At 42.2% G+C, this 17,573-nt stretch overlaps 1 pseudogene; it reads left to right on the top strand.

The window, feature by feature from the left end:
• The window catches only part of LOC132889952 (zinc finger protein 850-like), a 58,372-nt pseudogene extending 46,020 nt beyond the window's left edge, over positions 1–12,352 (top strand).
• The last annotated feature ends 5,221 nt before the right edge of the window (positions 12,353–17,573 follow it).

Here is a 17,573-nt window from a genome sequence, read left to right as displayed (position 1 = left end):
GAATATGCACTTTAACGCTTGACCAGTCTTTGTATTTTGCTGCCTTGTTTCTCTGCCAGCCTACAAGCTGTCCTGCTAATCACCCAAAACCTAATAATACCTAAGGCCCTTCTCACACTACAGCTTGCGATGGGTTTGCAAATACTTGGCGATGAGAAATTGGTAGCATCGCCACCAATCGTGTGATGCAAGGCAAATGCCAGAGTTTCGTGAGTTGTTTTTTGGTGTCCCTGTCTTGTGAGTGACCAACAGCATTGTGAAAAATGCCAGTGCCTGCATTAAAATTTGGTGGCGAGGTTTTCGCTGACAAACTAAGTAGCGAATACTCGCAGGTGGGTTTGGGAATACTTCCTGAAGCTCGGGGAACCTTCTTCGAGCCTCTTGAGATGTATTTGTCTTGAATCCACGTCCACGATGCTCGCAGGAGATTCATCAGCAGAGCGGCTTGGCATAGCCTAATCTTCCCCGAGATTTAAAAAGTGCATTTACATTTGGGTATTGTTCGGAGCGTGTTGTGCACGCTCTTGGGACCCAGTTATTATGGAAAACGCCTGATGCTGATTTGAGCGCAATCTGCACGCACATATGACACTATTTTTCCAGAGGCTTTGTTTAGTATTTTGTCAAGTATGTGACGTTAGCAGATCTAAGTGTATGAAGAATGTTTATTAGCAGGTGTGATATTTACAAAAAGAAAATGTGAGGCAAGGCCAGAGTAACAAAACACAAATGAAATCAAAAGCAAAACACAAAGCAGAGTATTTAACCAGAGTCATAATCATGGCTTGAAACAAATGTGATGATGATGATGATGATGATGATACTTCGCAAAGTCTCTGTGAATACACCATCCTTATATGCGCATGCTGATTTGAACTCAAATCAGTATCAGGTGTTTCCCATAATGACTGGGTCCCATGATCGCGCACAACGCACTCCGTGAGACTGCATAGCCGCACAAGCTGCACCGGACTCAAGTGCGTGAAGCTGTGACAGTCAAGTGTTCACTTGCTGTGTGACCACAACTTTTAGCTCACCTGTACCTTGTCAAGCATCGCCACCAAAACGACACATTTTAATCGATAACCCATTGCAAAGCATTGCGAGCTGTAGTGTGACCGTAGCTTAATGAAAAAGGAAATCTGAAGTCTTTTCTGAATAAGTGTTATTCTTGATCCACAGCCAAAAAAGAGAAAAAAATCTCTGACTAAGGCACTCCAGATTAAAATGTCTTTAATATTTTAGACAAGTCCTACATGGACAAATTAAAAACAAAGCCCACGCGTAGCGGCATGGGTGCCTTCTTCAGGGCAATATCACAAAGGAACAAAGTAGCTTTGTTCAAGATGTAGAAAAGGACAGGTGAAGTTTTGATGGAAAACTTTTTGAGTCCTGGGAGCTGTGTGAGGGGCGGACTCAGCAATGTGTAGAGCTTCAGGACTAATTATCCAATTGTCTTCACCTGTCCTTTTCTACATCTTGAACAAAGCTACTTTGTTCCTTTGTGATATTGCCCTGAAGAAGGCACCCATGCCGCTACGCGTGGGCTTTGTTTTTAATTTGTCCATGTAGGACTTGTCTAAAATATTAAAGACATTTTAATCTGGAGTGCCTTAGTCAGAGATTTTTTTCTCTTTTTTGGCTGTGGATCTAGAATACCTTGGATTAAAGAGCACCCAAACCTAAAAAAAGATTCTAAACCATTGGAAAAAGAGCACGACATAATCTAAAAAAACTAAGTGTTATTCTTGTTTGATCTTTAGCTGTATGAAGACGTGAAAATCGAGATTTCAGATGGAGGGACATCTGAAGTGTCAGGAATCTGTGTGAAGAAAGAAGAGACACTGGAGTTGAACATCTACAACCATGGAAACAACTTCGAGAACCCACCTGAAGTTCTCTCAATTAAAGAGGAAGATCCTGACAATAAAGACTGCCTCTGTACGAGATCAGGAGCTCAGTAACACTCTCACTGATTATTCTACCTGACACAGTATCTAGTGCACTGAAAGTACAATAATGGGTTATTTTGAGATGGAGCCTCTGTTTCAGATAATTTAATCATCAAATCACGACTGAATTAACTTGCGTGGTTTTTTTTATTTATAGAGAGTTTAATATCATAGCTAGGAGTGAGGATAACTAAATGTTTTTTCTTTAAGTGCATACATTTTAAATAGCTGCCCCAACATTCGCTTCAGAATCACACTTGTTTCAAGCTCCATTGATGTGATTCTTTACATGTTCACTCCTCTCAAAGAGGACTGACTCTGGAATGACATGTTCAACAAGCATTTATGGGTGTGATGTTCAGGTGCCCAAATATGTGTATACAGGTTTAGGGGAATACTGGTGGTGCATTTTCATAGCCTCATAGCTCTAGGGATGTGGATTTGATCCTGAGCTCAGGTTATTGCCTCTGTTGAGATTTGCATGTTCTCCCCGTGTCTGTGTAGATTTTCTCTGGGTCCACTGGTTTCCTTCAGATATGGGCAAATAGGCTATGCTTGAATTGCCACTAGGTGTGAACGAGTTTGTTCATGTGTGGGTGCATGATGCCCGACAGTGGACTGGCATGAGTGTATTCTGGTTTACTGGAAAAATGTGTAGCTCTAGAAATGGCAGAAGTGTCAGCATGCTCAAATACGGAAATGAGTGGTGTGGTGAATTAGTGTTTTTTTTTTTCCTCTCTCCCCAAATTCTTATTATTTTTGTTTGTACCTGCCTGCGATTTCCAAACATAGTAGTTGGCCACTTGGTTCTCTTTCCCAAAATACAGAACAAACAAGTAGCCTAATTTAATTCAACTGTGACCATGACCAAGCATTTACTAAGGATGCTGTAAAAACAGTGTCTTGCAAAAGTATTCATCCCCCTTGGTGTTTTTACTGTTTTGTTGTGTTCCAAGCTGGAATTAAAATGTACTTATGGGGTGTTTGCACCATTTGATTTACACAATATGCCTACCACTTTAAAGGTGCAAATTATTTTATTTATTTGTTTGCTTGTATAAAATTTGTGACACAAACAATTACAATGGAAAAAAAAAGAAATCTGGACTGTGTATAGGTATTCAACCCCAAAGTCAATACTTTGTAGAGCCATATTTTGCTGCAATTACAGCAGCAAGTTTCTTGGGGTATGTCTCTAGTAGCTTAACACATCTGGCCACTGAGGTTTTTTCCCATTCCTCAGGGCAAAACTGCTCCAGCTCCTTCAAGTGAGATGGGTTGCGTTGGTGTACAGCAGTCTTCAAGTTATGCCACAGATTCTCAATTGGATTGAGGTCTGGGCTTTGATTAGACCAGGGGTCTTCAATCCTATCCGCAAAGGGCTGGTGTAGCTGCAGGCTTTCATTACAGCCAAATTGGAGGCTCACTTGATTGTTGACTGGAGACGAGGGTGAAATGATTAAACAAGTGAAATCAGGTGTAGCTCCTGCTTGGTTGGAATGAAAGCCTGCAGCCACACTGGCCCTTTGTGGATAGGATTGAAGACCCCTGGATTAGACCATTCCAAAGCATTTAAATGTTTCCCTTGAAACCACTCCAGTGTAGCTTTAGCAGCATGTTTAGGGTCATTGTCCTGTTGGAATTTGAACCTTGTCCTAGTCTCAATCCTCTGGCTGACTCAAACAGGTTTTTCTCCAGGATTGCCCTGTATTTAGTGCCATCCATTTTTCCTTCAATCCTGACCAGCTTTTCTGTCACTGCAGATGAAAAACATCCCCACAGTATGATTCTCAGGGTGATGGGAAGTGTTGGGTTTGCGCCACACATGGTGTTTCCCATGATAGCCAAAAAGTTCAATTTTAGTGCCATCTGACAAGAGAATCTTCTTCCATGTGTTTAGGGAGTCTGCCACATGCTGTTGGGCAAACTCCAAACGTGTTTTCTTATTTTTGTCTTAATGCAATGGCTTTTTTTCTGGCCACTCTTCCATAATGCCCCACTCTGTGGCGTGTACGGTTTAAAGTGGTCCTATGGACAGATACTCCCATCTCCTCTGTGGATCTTTGCAGCTCCTTCGGTGTTGTCTTTAGCGTCTTTGTAGCTTCTCTGATTAATGCCCTCCTTGCCTGGTCTGTGAGTTTTGGTGAGCGGCCTTCTCTTGTCAGGTGCCATATTCTTCTCTCATGCCATATTTTTTCCATTTTGCTATCATGGATTTAATTGTGCTCTGTGGGATAGTCAAAGTTTGGGATATATGTTATTTACCAGCTAGGAGGTCCGTATCGTGAAATACCGTGACCGAGGTCTTGAAAGTACTCAGCGAGGCCCTCTGGGCCGAGGTCAGTATTCAAGGCCGAGGTCACGGTATTTCACCATATGGACCGACCTTAAGCTGGTAAATAATATATTTTTTTTCTTTACCAAATTCTAACAGAAAACGAGAGCGCCCGAAAGGGACAACCGGTGCTGAGGGGAGCCACCTTTTTGAATCCTCATTCACGGCTGTAATGCAAATTGCTTCCTCCTCGGTATACAAGTGCACTTCCATGGCAGGAAAAAAAACCTACGTTTTGCCGCCTATGTAGTCCCCTATTTAAGCAAAATTGAGTCATTCAGGATTCAGCCATGTTTTTGCTTGCGTTAGCAAGTTAGAGGTTTTTAGCTTTCTCCTGAAATGTTTTATTTCTTCTTACCCAGGTAGTAAAACTCGCTTTCGCTGTGAACACTGTCGTTATCACTATCCATGTTGTAAAATTAATGCTATTTTGAATCCTCATTCACGGCTGTAATGCAAATGGCTTCCACCTCAGTATACAAGTGCACTTCCATGGCAGGAAAAAAAAACTACATTTTGCCGCCTATGCAGTCCCCTATTTATACAAATAGGAATCATTCAGGATTCAGCCATGTTTTTGCTCGGCGTTAGCATGTTAGAGGTTTTTAGCTTTCTCCTGAAATGTTTTCTTTTATTTCTTCTTCCTCGGTAGTAAAACTCGCTTTCGCTGTGAAGACTGTCATTATCGATGTCCATGATGTAAAATTAATGCTATTTTCCTGAGAAGTTGTGGCAAAAATTTGAGATTTTTGATAATCTTATAAATAAATCTTATTTTAAAAAAAAAGATAAATGTTGACAAAAAATTCTACTATGTTTGTTGTTGTTGTGAACAAGCGAATCGCCAGAGGTCCGTAATCAGGGTCCGTACCATAGGATACAGACCTGCTTGTCAGCCAATCAGAGCGCAGGATTTGATGGTAACCGCACCACAAAAAATATATATATTTATTTATTTAATAACTCAACCCTGATCTATACTTCTCCACAGCTTTGTTTCTGACCTGTTTGGAGGCTCCTTGGTTTTCATATTGCTTGCTTAGTAGTGTTGCAGAGTCAGGGTTCTTCCAGAACAAGTTGGTTTATACAGACATCATATGACCGATCATGTGACACTTTGATTGCACACAGGTGGATCTTAATCAACCAATTATGTGACTTATGAAGTTAATTATTAAGTTATAAATTATTAAGTTATTATTAAGGGGTTTCATACGAAAGGGGGTGAATACTTATGCACACTTTTTAGATTTCTGTTTTTTAACCTTAATTTGTCACAATTTAAAAAATCAAATAAAATTTGCACATTTAACAGGGTAGGACTTGTAGTGTAAATCAAATGGTGATAACCCCCCCCCCCCCCCCCCCCCCATCCATTTTAATGCGACAGAACAGGAGAAACACCAAGGGGGACGAATACTTTTGCAAGACACTGTATATTACGCAGCAACACATTTTCATGTTTAATGAACATGGTTTTATTCTTTGTGGAATGAAATGATAGCCTTAAAATATTTTGACTGGCTGTGATTGGAGACCATTTAAAGTCTTGGCGAATTTGAAATCAACAGCAGAACTTATGGCCATGTTTAATCATGAAAGTAAGAGCATTTCCTCATGGCTGTGTGGCCAGAAGAAAAGCTTTGTTAGTGAAGCGAATGGAAGAAAAGGCTTCAGTTTGCGAGGGAGCATAAAGATGGAGCAATCGAAAAAGGTCATGTGGTTTGATGAGTCCAGGTGGGTGCAACAAGGTAAGAAGGGAAGTGCATGAAGCAATGCAGCCATCATGCATAGTGGCCAATATACAGTGTTATTATTTGAGTTTGCTTCATTTGATCACGTCTAGGCTCAGCAACATTATGTGCCAATAAATTGAAATTAGTTGATTACTTGAATGTACTGATTGTGTGCCATAATCAAAGCCAAAGGTTGTCCAATGAAATATTTATTTATTTATTTATTTATTTGGCCAGGCAGTGTATGTGTCAATGGAGGAAGCCTGACAGTCACTGTTTGTCCAGATCAGGCACTGGCATCCCATCAGGTGTGTGGACCAACATGTATAGTCTGACCATAGTGCTCATGAAGTCAGGAACTCCCAAGATCCCCTCCAAGAAGAAGCTTTTATTTTGTCACGTGTTTACTGAGGCACAGTAAAATTCCTCCTCTGCCTCCTCTTTAACCCACCTGAAGCAGTGAACACATGCATGTGCACACAAGTGTGCAATGAGCATACGCATACCCAGAACAGTGGGCAGCTATGCTACAGTGCCCAGGGAGCAGTTGCTCAAGGGCAATTCAGCCATGATTTGGAGGGGAAAGTGCTGTTTATTCAGGTATGATGGGTCATAAAAAACCAAAAGTTCACTTGGGTGTTGTAGGTCGAGACCATCCAGTGTGCTTTAGGTCATTACTCACAAGGTAAACTGTTACTGTTGATGGAAAAACAACATCATCCCATTGACAAATTCCACTTGACACTGAATAAACTCAAAGCTGGTTCTTCTGAAATACTGTAGATTGTACAAGCATTTCACGTCAGTTCCTGGTGAGGACCATGAAGAAAATTGTGTCCTGTCTTTAAACAAAAATATTGTTGGAAAAGAAGTGTAGGATCAGGTGAAAAAGGAAGGAAAAATTATTTATAAAAAAGAACTGACTGTTTTCTCAAAATGATTTGTGGATGGGATTAAGAAACATTTGTGGAGAAGATGAAGGACAGGTTTTTGCTCTTTGACAGTCTGGTTATGTTTGGGCTCATTAATCATTTTTGTGAACTCTCAGCCTAAAATGTCTCCTATACCAATGTGCCAGCCCCAATGCTGCGTCAATGCTCGTATGCAACACACGAGGGAATATATGGCACGTTGCAGCTTGAGACAGTCCAGATCAGTCACTTGCTACAAATGGAACTGGCTGGCACACCATCTGAACAATTGCAGCGTGCCCCTTTTTTAATAGACTTGCATTTCCCTTTTAACTAAATGACTGGTCCTAGACATCTTAATTTATGTATTTATGTTGGCTTACTTCTTTATTAAATCTATTAATATGAATTGACAGTTTTGCAAAATTTCACAGTATTTAATTTTTTTTATATTGGTGTATAATTAAATGAATAAGCAAGTTAAACTTGACAGTATAATCTGTACATAAATCAGTATGTAAGAATGTAAACATTTTGGCCACTCAGATCCATTGGGCTATGGCTAGTGCTGCTCTGAGCTGCTTTTCCAGCACTTTATTGAATCTACCAATATTCCAAGATAGAGGCTCCTGTATCTTAACTCTCAGACTTTCAGAATTGTTTGTTTGGTCTCAGCACCTCAGAAGTTGGCTGAAGGTGCTGTTGAGGATTATTTGTCATTGAAGTAGCTCCTTTAAGGACTGCAGAACTGCATTATTCTGATGATGTAAGATACAGGATCTGTGAGCTTCTCTAATCTGGTATGGCACCTGTCCCACTTTACTTCATTCTGTACTGTTTGCTGTGCTAATCCATCTGGTGACTGACTTGTTTTCATGGCAGGAGATAACTTCAGAGAAGTGGTAACTGTTTGACGAACTGTCTGATTTGTGTCAAGTGAAGTGTCACTTAAGTAGATATGTTCATCACAGAAATCACCAACAGCCCTCTGTAGTCCATGCTGGTGACCCTGATCCATGTGAATTTGTAGACAAGCAGATCCATTCCCAGATCCACTTATTCTCGACTGCTGGTTATTTGAATTACAGATTAGTAAATTTTCATTCATTGAGAATCCCAAATGATTTTACTTAACCTCAAACATTCCTTGACACTGGGGTAGTGGTGTTGCATTTTATAATCTAGTTACATTTCATGTTCACTTTTATATTTTTCTTTCACTTGTTCAGAAGTCAACAACTCTGTGTTGCAATTGTTTTCCTGCACAACATGACCTCTTTCCTCTGCATCTCAATTTTACCTAGACACAAACATCCAGAGATGCCAGGATGAAGAGTATTTGAAACGATGCAAATCGGGAGATAATAAACATGATCTTCACCTACCCTCCAAAGGCTCCAGTAAAAAGCCAACATTATCTGATACTCTCACTTCTGACAATTCTAACAATGATGACCAAAAGGAAATTCAACATTGCTCAGAACGTGGAACAAATTTTGGTCATCAGAGTGCTCTCCAAAAACATGAACAAGTTAACATAAGAGAAGAACCATATCACTGCTCACAGTGTGGAATGAGTTTTACTCATCAGAGTGCTCTCCTACGACACCAGCGCATTCACACAGGAGCGAAGCCGTATCAGTGCTCACAGTGTGGAAAGTGTTTTATTCATCAGCGTAATCTACAACTACACCAGCGCATTCACACAGGAGAGAAGCCGTATCAGTGCTCACTGTGTGGAAAGCTTTTCACTCAAAAGAGTCATCTCCAAGAACACGAGCGCATTCACACAGGGGAGAAGCCGTATCAGTGCTCACAGTGTGGAAAGAGTTTTACTCAAAAGAGTTCTCTGCAAGAACACCAGCGCATCCACACAGGGGAAAAACCACATCACTGCTCACAGTGTGGAAAGAGTTTTACTCATCAGAGTGCTCTCCGACGACACCAGCACATTCACACAGGAGCGAAGCCGTATCAGTGCTCACAGTGTGGAAAGAGTTTTACTCAAAAGAGTCCTCTGCAAGAACACCAGCGCATTCACACAGGGGAAAAACCACATCACTGCTCACAGTGTGGAATGAGTTTTACTCATCAGAGTGCTCTCCGACGACACCAGCGCATTCACACAGGAGCGAAGCCGTATCATTGCTCACAGTGTGGAAAGAGTTTTATTCATCAGCGTAATCTACAACTACACCAGCACATTCACACAGGAGAGAAGCCGTATCATTGCTCACTGTGTGGGAAGAGTTTCACTCAAAAGAGTCATCTACAAGAACACCAGCGCATTCACACAGGGGAGAAGCCGTATCAGTGCTCACAGTGTGGGAAGAATTTCACTCAAATGGGTCATCTCCAACAACACAAACGGATTCACACAGGAGAGAAGTCGTATCATTGCTGACAGTGTGGAAAGCTTTTCACTCAAAAGAGTCATGTCCAATAACACCAGCACATTCACACAGGGGAGAAGCCTCATCACTGTTCACACTGTGGAACAGGTTTTACTCATCAGAATGCTCTCCTATGACACCAGCGCATTCACATTGGAGCAAAGCCATATCAGTGCTCACGGTGTGGAAAGAGTTTTACTCAAGAGTCATCTTCAACAACACCAGCACATTCACACGGGAGAGAAGCTTTATCATTGCTCACAGTGTGGACAGAGTGTTATTCATCAGGGTTATCTACAGCTGCACCAGTGCATTCACAAAGGAGAGAAGCCTTATCGCTGCTCACAGTGTGGAAAGAGTTTTGCTCAAAAGTGCCATCTCCAAGAACACTAGCGCATTCACACAGGAGAGAAGCCTCATTACTGCTCACAGTGTGGAAAGAGTTTTACTCCAAATCGTGCTCTTCAGTCACACCAGTGGATTCACACAGGAGAGAAGCCATATCATTGCTCACAGTGTGGAAAGAACGTTGCTCATCACCGTGCTTGCCAACAGCACCAGCACATTCACACAGGAGCGAAGCCTTATCCTTGCTCACAGTGTGGAAAGTGTTTTATTCATCAGTCATCTCCAACAACACCAGCGAATTCGCACAGGGTAGAAGCCTCATCACACCTGACAGTATGGACAGTGTTTTACTCATGAGGGTAATCTACACGTTTACCTGTGCATTTGCACCAGAGAAGAGCAGCATCACTGCGCACAGTGTGGAAACATGTTTATTCATTCAGTTACATTTAAGACACCAAAGTGCATGAACCCAGAGATATTGCATGATGTCTAGTTGTCAAATTATATTTGTTTATTACTGTTTTTCCTGGAATTAATCTATATTTTGAAAGACATATTTAATTTTTTTATATGTATCTTTTCTTTTTGTGGAAGGCAGTATATGTAAATTTAGAGTAATGTTCAAAATTAGATTATGGATTTTTTTTTTTTTTGGTTGAACTTGAGTAGTCATGATACAAAGCATCACCACACAAGTCAGGCATTAACTGCAATACTAATATCAGTGTAATCCAGCAGCATTACACTCAAACACAACCAGTATACTACTGGAAAGTTTATTTGCCAGTAAACTCGAGTCACATGTAAATAGAGTGGAAACAAAGTTCATTGAGTCTTTTTGCCCATCATCTGCTAATATATTATTTTCTATGTTATTTTTCCATGGTTATTTTACAAGATTTAGTCAGTAACATCAAAATAGTTGACTGTGATTTCAGTAAGGGTGTTTGTTCACTCAATGTGTAAGTGTTTGTACTTTCCTCACAATCTACACGTATCTGTTCCTTAGGTCATGATGATTTTGTCCATGCTCCTGGTTTGCGTTATCTAAGCCTCGGGTAATATCAATATCGTCTAGAGTGTGTCCTTTGCATGTACACATCAACATAAGATCAGTACATACAGCATCTTGCAAAAGTATTCATTGCCCTTGGTGTTTGTCCTTTTTTGTCACATTACAAGCTGGAATTAAAATGGATTTTTAGGGGAATAAACATCAGCTGATTAAAAAGGCACGTCACACACCAACATCCGGGTGACCCTCTGATGAAGACGGAAGTTACACCGTCGAAACATGTCAGGTAAAGGTAAAAAGCTTTTACATGTCTGAAACAAAAGAAAACTAATTATTTTGATTTAAGAAGAAGACATAATGAACGTAATATATTTATTATGGATTTTTAGGGGGTTAGCAACATTTGAGTTACACAACATGCCTACCACATTAAATGTGCAAATTCTCTCTTTTTTTATTGTAACACAAACAATAATTAAGATGAAAAACAAAACCCAGAAATCTGGACTGGGCATAGGTATTCACACCTTTCGTACGAAACCCCTAAATAAGAGCTGGTCCAATCAATTAACTTCATAAATCACATAATTAGTTGAGTAAGATCCACCTGTGTGCAAAGTGTCACATGACCTCTGTATAAATCAGCTTGTTCTGGAAGGACCCCAACTCTGTAACACTACTAAGCAAGCAACATGAAAACCAAGGAGTACTCCAAACAGGTCAGAGACAAAGTTGTGGAGAAGTATAGATCAAGGTTAAGTTATTAAAAAAAAATCCCAAACTTTGAATATCCCACGGAGCACAATTAAATCCATGATAGCAAAATGGAAAGAATATGGCACCACTACAAACCTGATAAGAGAAGGCCACCCAACAAAACTCACAAAGAGGGCATTAATCAGAGATGCAACAAAGATAACACTGAAGGAGCTGCAAAGATCCACAGCGGAGCTAGGAGTATCTGTCCATAGGACCACTTTAAGCTGTACACTCCACAGAGTGGGAGTTTATGGAGGAGTGGCCGGAAAAGTCATTACTTTAAGAAAACGTGTTTGGAGTTTACCCGACAGTATTTGACGGACTCCCCAAACACATGGAAGAAGATTCTTTGGTCAGATGAGACTAAAATTGAATTTTTTGGCCATCATGGGAAAGGCCATATTTGGCACAAACCCAACACTTCCCATCACTTGAGAACACTGCTCCTCCAGTGAAGCATGGTGGTGGCAGCATCATGCTGTGGGGATCTTTTTCATCTGCAGGGACAGTAATGCTGGTCAGGATTGAAGGAAAGATGTATGGCACTAAATACAGGGCAATTCTGGAGGAAAACCTGTTTGAGTCGACCAGAGGTTTGAGACTGAGACGAAGATTCAAATTCCAGCATGACTGACCCTAAGCATACTGCTGAAGCTACACTGGTTTAAAGGGATACATTCAAATATCTTGGAATGGCCTAATCAAAGCCCAAACCTCAATCCAATTGAGACTATGTGGCATAACATGAAGATTGCTGTACACCAATGCAATCCATCTAACTTGAAGGCGATGGAGCAGTTTTGCCTTGAGGAATGGGCAAAAATACCAGTGGCTAGATGTGCTAAGCTAATAGAGACATACCCCAAGAGACTTGCAGCTGTAATTGCAGCAAAAGCTGGCTCTACAAAGTATTCACTTTGGGGGGGGGGGGGGGGGGGGGGGGAATACCTTTTGCACATGCCAGGTTTCTGTTTTTTCATCTTAATTATTGTTTGTGTCGCAATTAAAAAAAACCACTTTGTACCTTTTAAAGTGGTAGGCATGTTGTGTTAATTAAATTGTGCTAACCCTCCAAAAATGCATTTTAATTCCAGCTTGCAATGCGGTAAAACAGGACAAACACCAACAGGGATGAATATTTTTGCAAGTCACCGTAAACTGGCTGTGTCCAACTTTTGTTTAGCCCAAGACAGTTGCCCAGCTTGTCTTTGTGTGCACAATAAACCGTCTCTTTTGTTCTACTCTGGTTCTTGGTTTCCTAATTCTTCAGTCATCTTACGTTTGATGAAGTTGCAGTATTTTAATGATCATCCAGAAAGATTTCCGCCAGTCTAAAATGGTCAGTTATAACATTAAAAAATATTGTGTATGTCCCCGTTGTGCCACCAAAACAGGCCTAACCTTGTGAGGCATGGACTCCACAAGACCTCTGAAGGTGTGCTGTGGTATCTGGTACCAAAATGTTCACAGCAAATCCCATAAGTTGTGAGGTGGGACCTCCATGGATCGGACTTGTTTATCCACCACATCCCACAGAAACTCGATTGGATTGAAATCTGGGGAATTTGGAGGCCAGGCCAACACCTTGCATTCTTACGCATGTTCCTCTTACCATTCCTGAACAGTTTATGCAGTGTGGCTGGGCACATTATTCCTGCTGAAAGAAGCCACTGCCATTAGGGAATACCATTGCCATAAAGGGGTGTACTTGGTCTGCAACAGTATTTAGGTAAGTGGTTTATGTGAAAGTAGTATCCACATGAATGCCAGGACCCAAGATTTCCAAGCAGTACATTGTCCAGAACATTACACTGCCTCCATTAGCTTGCCTTCTTCCCATAGTGCATCCTGGTGCCATCTCTTCTACAGATAGTTTGATGGCTTTTGGATGTCCATGGCCCTGTTGCAGATTTACCAGGTGTCCTCCTTTTGACCAATTTTGGGATGTACTAACCCCTGCACACTGGGAGCACTCCATAAGATCTGCTATTTTGGAGATGCTCTGACCCAGTCGTCTAGCTATTGCAGTTTGGCCCTTGTCAAAGTCGCTCAGATCCTTAAGTTTTCCCATTGTTTCCTGCTTCCAGCACAACAACTTGACAAGTTGTAGTCATCCCATTCCTTGACAAGTGCCATTGTAATGAGTTAATGCTATTCAGTTCACCTGTCAATGGTTTTAATTTTACAGCTGAAATAAGGTGCTGGCAGCAGGGTCCTTTTCGGTGCAGTGTGGCAGATGAACCCAACAGAGTCAATGGCACACCATCAGATGGCATGCGGAAGAGTCACTCTTCCGATGGATGGCAACACTTGCCAAGTCAGTTGTTACTGTGGGGCAACTTCCAAAGCCGTCAGGTAGGTGGCTCTTTTGTGCACCCCTTGGCATCAGGTTTGGAGGTCCAGAGAGACAACACGATTGAGGCACGACATAGTTTGTCTTACCTTATTGTGCAATGCGCTTCGTTAGGAGAGCAGAATAGTATGTGAGAACTCACAAGGCCGGGCCATCCATGCCACCGCTCCGAGTGACTCTGTCACTCTGGTGCGGGCCTTGCGGCCCATCTGTGCATCCTAATGAAGCAGTCATCATTGCTTGCAATGGACAGCCGATGACGATGTCGACAGCTGATCACTGTGTAATCCTTGAATTGGTGGAACCTCCTGAATTTCTTCTACATGTTGTGGGTTGAACCAGTGTCTAATGCTGTATTCAAGGGTCCTTGAAAGTGGTAATTTGCAAGTTGCAATAACGTTATTATCCCCCTTTGGACATTTGATGTGCAGAGTGGAAATTAAGTCCTGCAAGCACACCTTTTGTTTGCTGTGTCAGAGCATGTAAAGCTCATGAAAAGGTACTTAAACTGAATTTTTAAGAGTTACAGGCCTGAGAGGCTATTGGTTGTATTCTAAGATTCATGTAAAATTTTGAACTGAAATTGCAGCACAGCAGTAAGAATAGACAACAGTGAATAGCTTAACAGCAAGGTTACTGATTAACATCTATTCATAAATATCTATATAAATATCATTACAAAAATAAATATCTACTACATACCTATCCCTATAAATATATAAACTATCCCCATAAATAAATATATACCATATACTAAGTTAGTTCTAATATAACAATCAACCCTATTCTATTTATCCCTCATCATCCTCCGTTAACATACTTCCTCTTCTATATACTTGTTTAAAAATATATAATAATTGATAATAGACAATACTAAGATAGAAATGGTACAGGAAATTAAATTTCTTGGTGTGATTTTGGATCATAAAGTCTGCTGGAAACCTCATTTAGGATACATATGAGCAAAACTGGCAAAGTGCTCTGCAATTCTGTGGAAAACATATTCTTGATTGCAAATCTTTGCATACTCTATATTACTCATTATTTTTGCCATATCTGACTTACTGTGTCGAAGTCTAGGGAAACACCTACAAAACCACTCGGCAGCCGATATGTACAATACAGAAAAGAGCAATAAGGACAATAAACAAAACAGGATACAGAGATCACACAAACTCACTATTCATAAAATCACACATGTTGAAATTTATGGATCTGGTCAAATTCAGAACAGCACAAATACTGTACAAAGCGAGAAATAATCTATTGCCAAAAAATATACAAAGAATGTTTAGTGAGAGAGAAGGGGGATATAATCTAAGGGGAGACCTAAATTTTAAAAAACCAAATGTTAACCTTTCCTGATGTTTTCCCAACCGTAGTTAGGAGATCAGGGGAGAGGAATCTCAGTTTACTGGTGCGTTGGGTCTCCAGGGCCGGAGTAATGACCTACTCCGGGGTTAACTTCCCTCTGGATAAACTTATATAAGTTTATATACAAGGCTTCACACGATGGCTTCTTTCCGAGGATTTATTGTGTGAAACTCGCAATACAACAACTGCTCCGGTTGCCGCGCTGACTACAAATCCTTTTTTTCTTCCTTCCGCTACCCTACTCCAGCCCCGCCCACACCCGCGCACACAGCATCCTACTGGACATGCATTAATTTATTTTACAACACTACCCCCACTCTGGATAGCAATTACAACTAATTCTAATCCAGTATAACAGCATAACCAAACATCTCTTTACTTCAATTTTTTTTTTTTTTTTTTTTAAAACATGGAAACAAAAGCAAAATACCCCAATAGGGAGGCATAGTCCTTGCAGGTCATTCATAATAAACAGGGCATTACAGTTACATGAGTGCTGGCCTACAGCAACAAGGTACAGTCCCTATACTACCTGAGCAACCGGAGCATAAGAGCAAGTGAACAGCAGACATTGTTGACAGTAAACAATAATTTTTTTTTTTTCTTTCCAGTCATAACTTTCCTACTCTAGGGGTCGGGGTAGACTGCCCGGGTCCCCAAGCCGTGCAGGGATTATTCTGCCCTGTGGAACCACAGCTTTCTATCTAATTTACCCAATCCCCAAACCTGACTGGGGATCTTCGCTGACGTCTCGGCCTTTGAGAGCAATGACCAGACAGCGGTGCAGCTGCCTCAGAGTCACCTCCAGCTGCATCCAGGGCCTCCTCCTGGTCCGCGCTGGAGAACAGGTTGGCAAGGTCGGGGTCCACAGGATCTGCGGTCAAGGCTGGGGAGGGTACCTCCATTGGTGCCCATGCCTGGGCTTGCACCACGACCCAGGCGTTATCCAGTGGATCACGACTCCGATAGGGCTTCAGCTGGTCATGGTGAACCACTTTCACTTTGGTCTTTGGGCTCTTCTGTATGCGATACACCAGATCATCAAGTTGCCCCAAGACGAAGAAAGGTCCCTCATATGATGGAAGGAACTTCTTGACCTTGTTCTTGACTTTCCGTGTGCCCTTGATGAGGTACCACACAGCATCCCCAACACAATATTGTGTACGACAGCAATTTTTGTCATATTGTCTCTTTGCGCGCTCCACTGACTCCCCAAGTGCGTCCCTAGCAATCTGATGAGCTAGCTCCAGTCGTTCACGGAGGCGCTGGACATACTCAGGAGCAGTAGGAGCGTCCTCTGAGTCAGGAGGAAGGCCAGTCACCAGGTCTGCTGGCTCACACACTTCCCGGCCAAACATCATGAAATTGGGAGTGAGGCCAGTTGCACTGTGCCTGGTTGATCTGTAGGCCATAACTGCATAGGGAATCATAAGGTCCCAATCCCAGTGGCAACGCTCAGCGGTCGTGGCCAGGATCTTCTGCAAGGTAGAATTGAAACGCTCGACCTGGCCGTCTGACTGCGGTCGGAATGGGGTAGTATGTGTCTTCTCGACACCGAACAGAGCGCACATCTTCTGGAACACTTCAGATTCGAAATTTCTACCTTGGTCACTGTGTAAAGTATGTGGAGCACCAAAACGGCTCACCCACTCGGAGGCAAGCACTTCCGCCACCGTCTCTGTCTTTTCGTTGGGCAGGGGAAAAGCCTCCACCCACTTCGTGAAATAGTCCTGAATCACGAGCACATAGCGGTTTCTGCACTCGGTCTCATTCAGCGGACCCATAATGTCCAGTGCTACCCGCTCCATCGGTGCTCCAACTCGGACAGTTCCCATAGGAGCCTGAGGTGTTTTATGGGGCCTTGCCTTGGATGCACAGCTGGTGCATGTCTGACACCATAGACTAACGTCTTCTCGCATTCGATACCAGTAGTATCGTGTCTGAAGCCGTGACACCATGCGCTCTGTTCCGAAGTGCCCTCCAACGGGACCTTCATGCATCTGCCCTAGGACATCCGAACGAAACACACGTGGTAATATCACTTGGGGATAAAACTGGGCACCATCCAGGCAGTAAAACCGCCTAAACAAAATGCCATCTCGGACAAAGAGGCGCCTCCACTGGCTCCAATAGGCCTTGGTGGCTGGACTATGGGGTGAGATGGTGGTCCATAAAGGCCGCTCTTCACCAGCCTCTAGCCATGCCTTGACAGGTGAAATGTCTGGGTCAGCCACCTGTGCCTGTCGTAACTCTTGGGTAGACCAACCACTGAATGGTGGGGAGTCATGAGGTGGAGCATTTACCCCCACTGAACTTGCTCTTATCATGGTTAGGTGTCCGTCCACCCCCACTGGAGTCTGCACCGTCAGACTTTGAACAGAGTCCAGATCGCAC

The sequence above is a fragment of the Neoarius graeffei genome, chromosome 8 (genome assembly GCF_027579695.1).
Source record: "Neoarius graeffei isolate fNeoGra1 chromosome 8, fNeoGra1.pri, whole genome shotgun sequence".
In the NCBI taxonomy this organism is placed as follows: Eukaryota; Metazoa; Chordata; class Actinopteri; order Siluriformes; family Ariidae; genus Neoarius; species Neoarius graeffei.
This window is presented reverse-complemented; position numbering and strand designations above follow the sequence as displayed.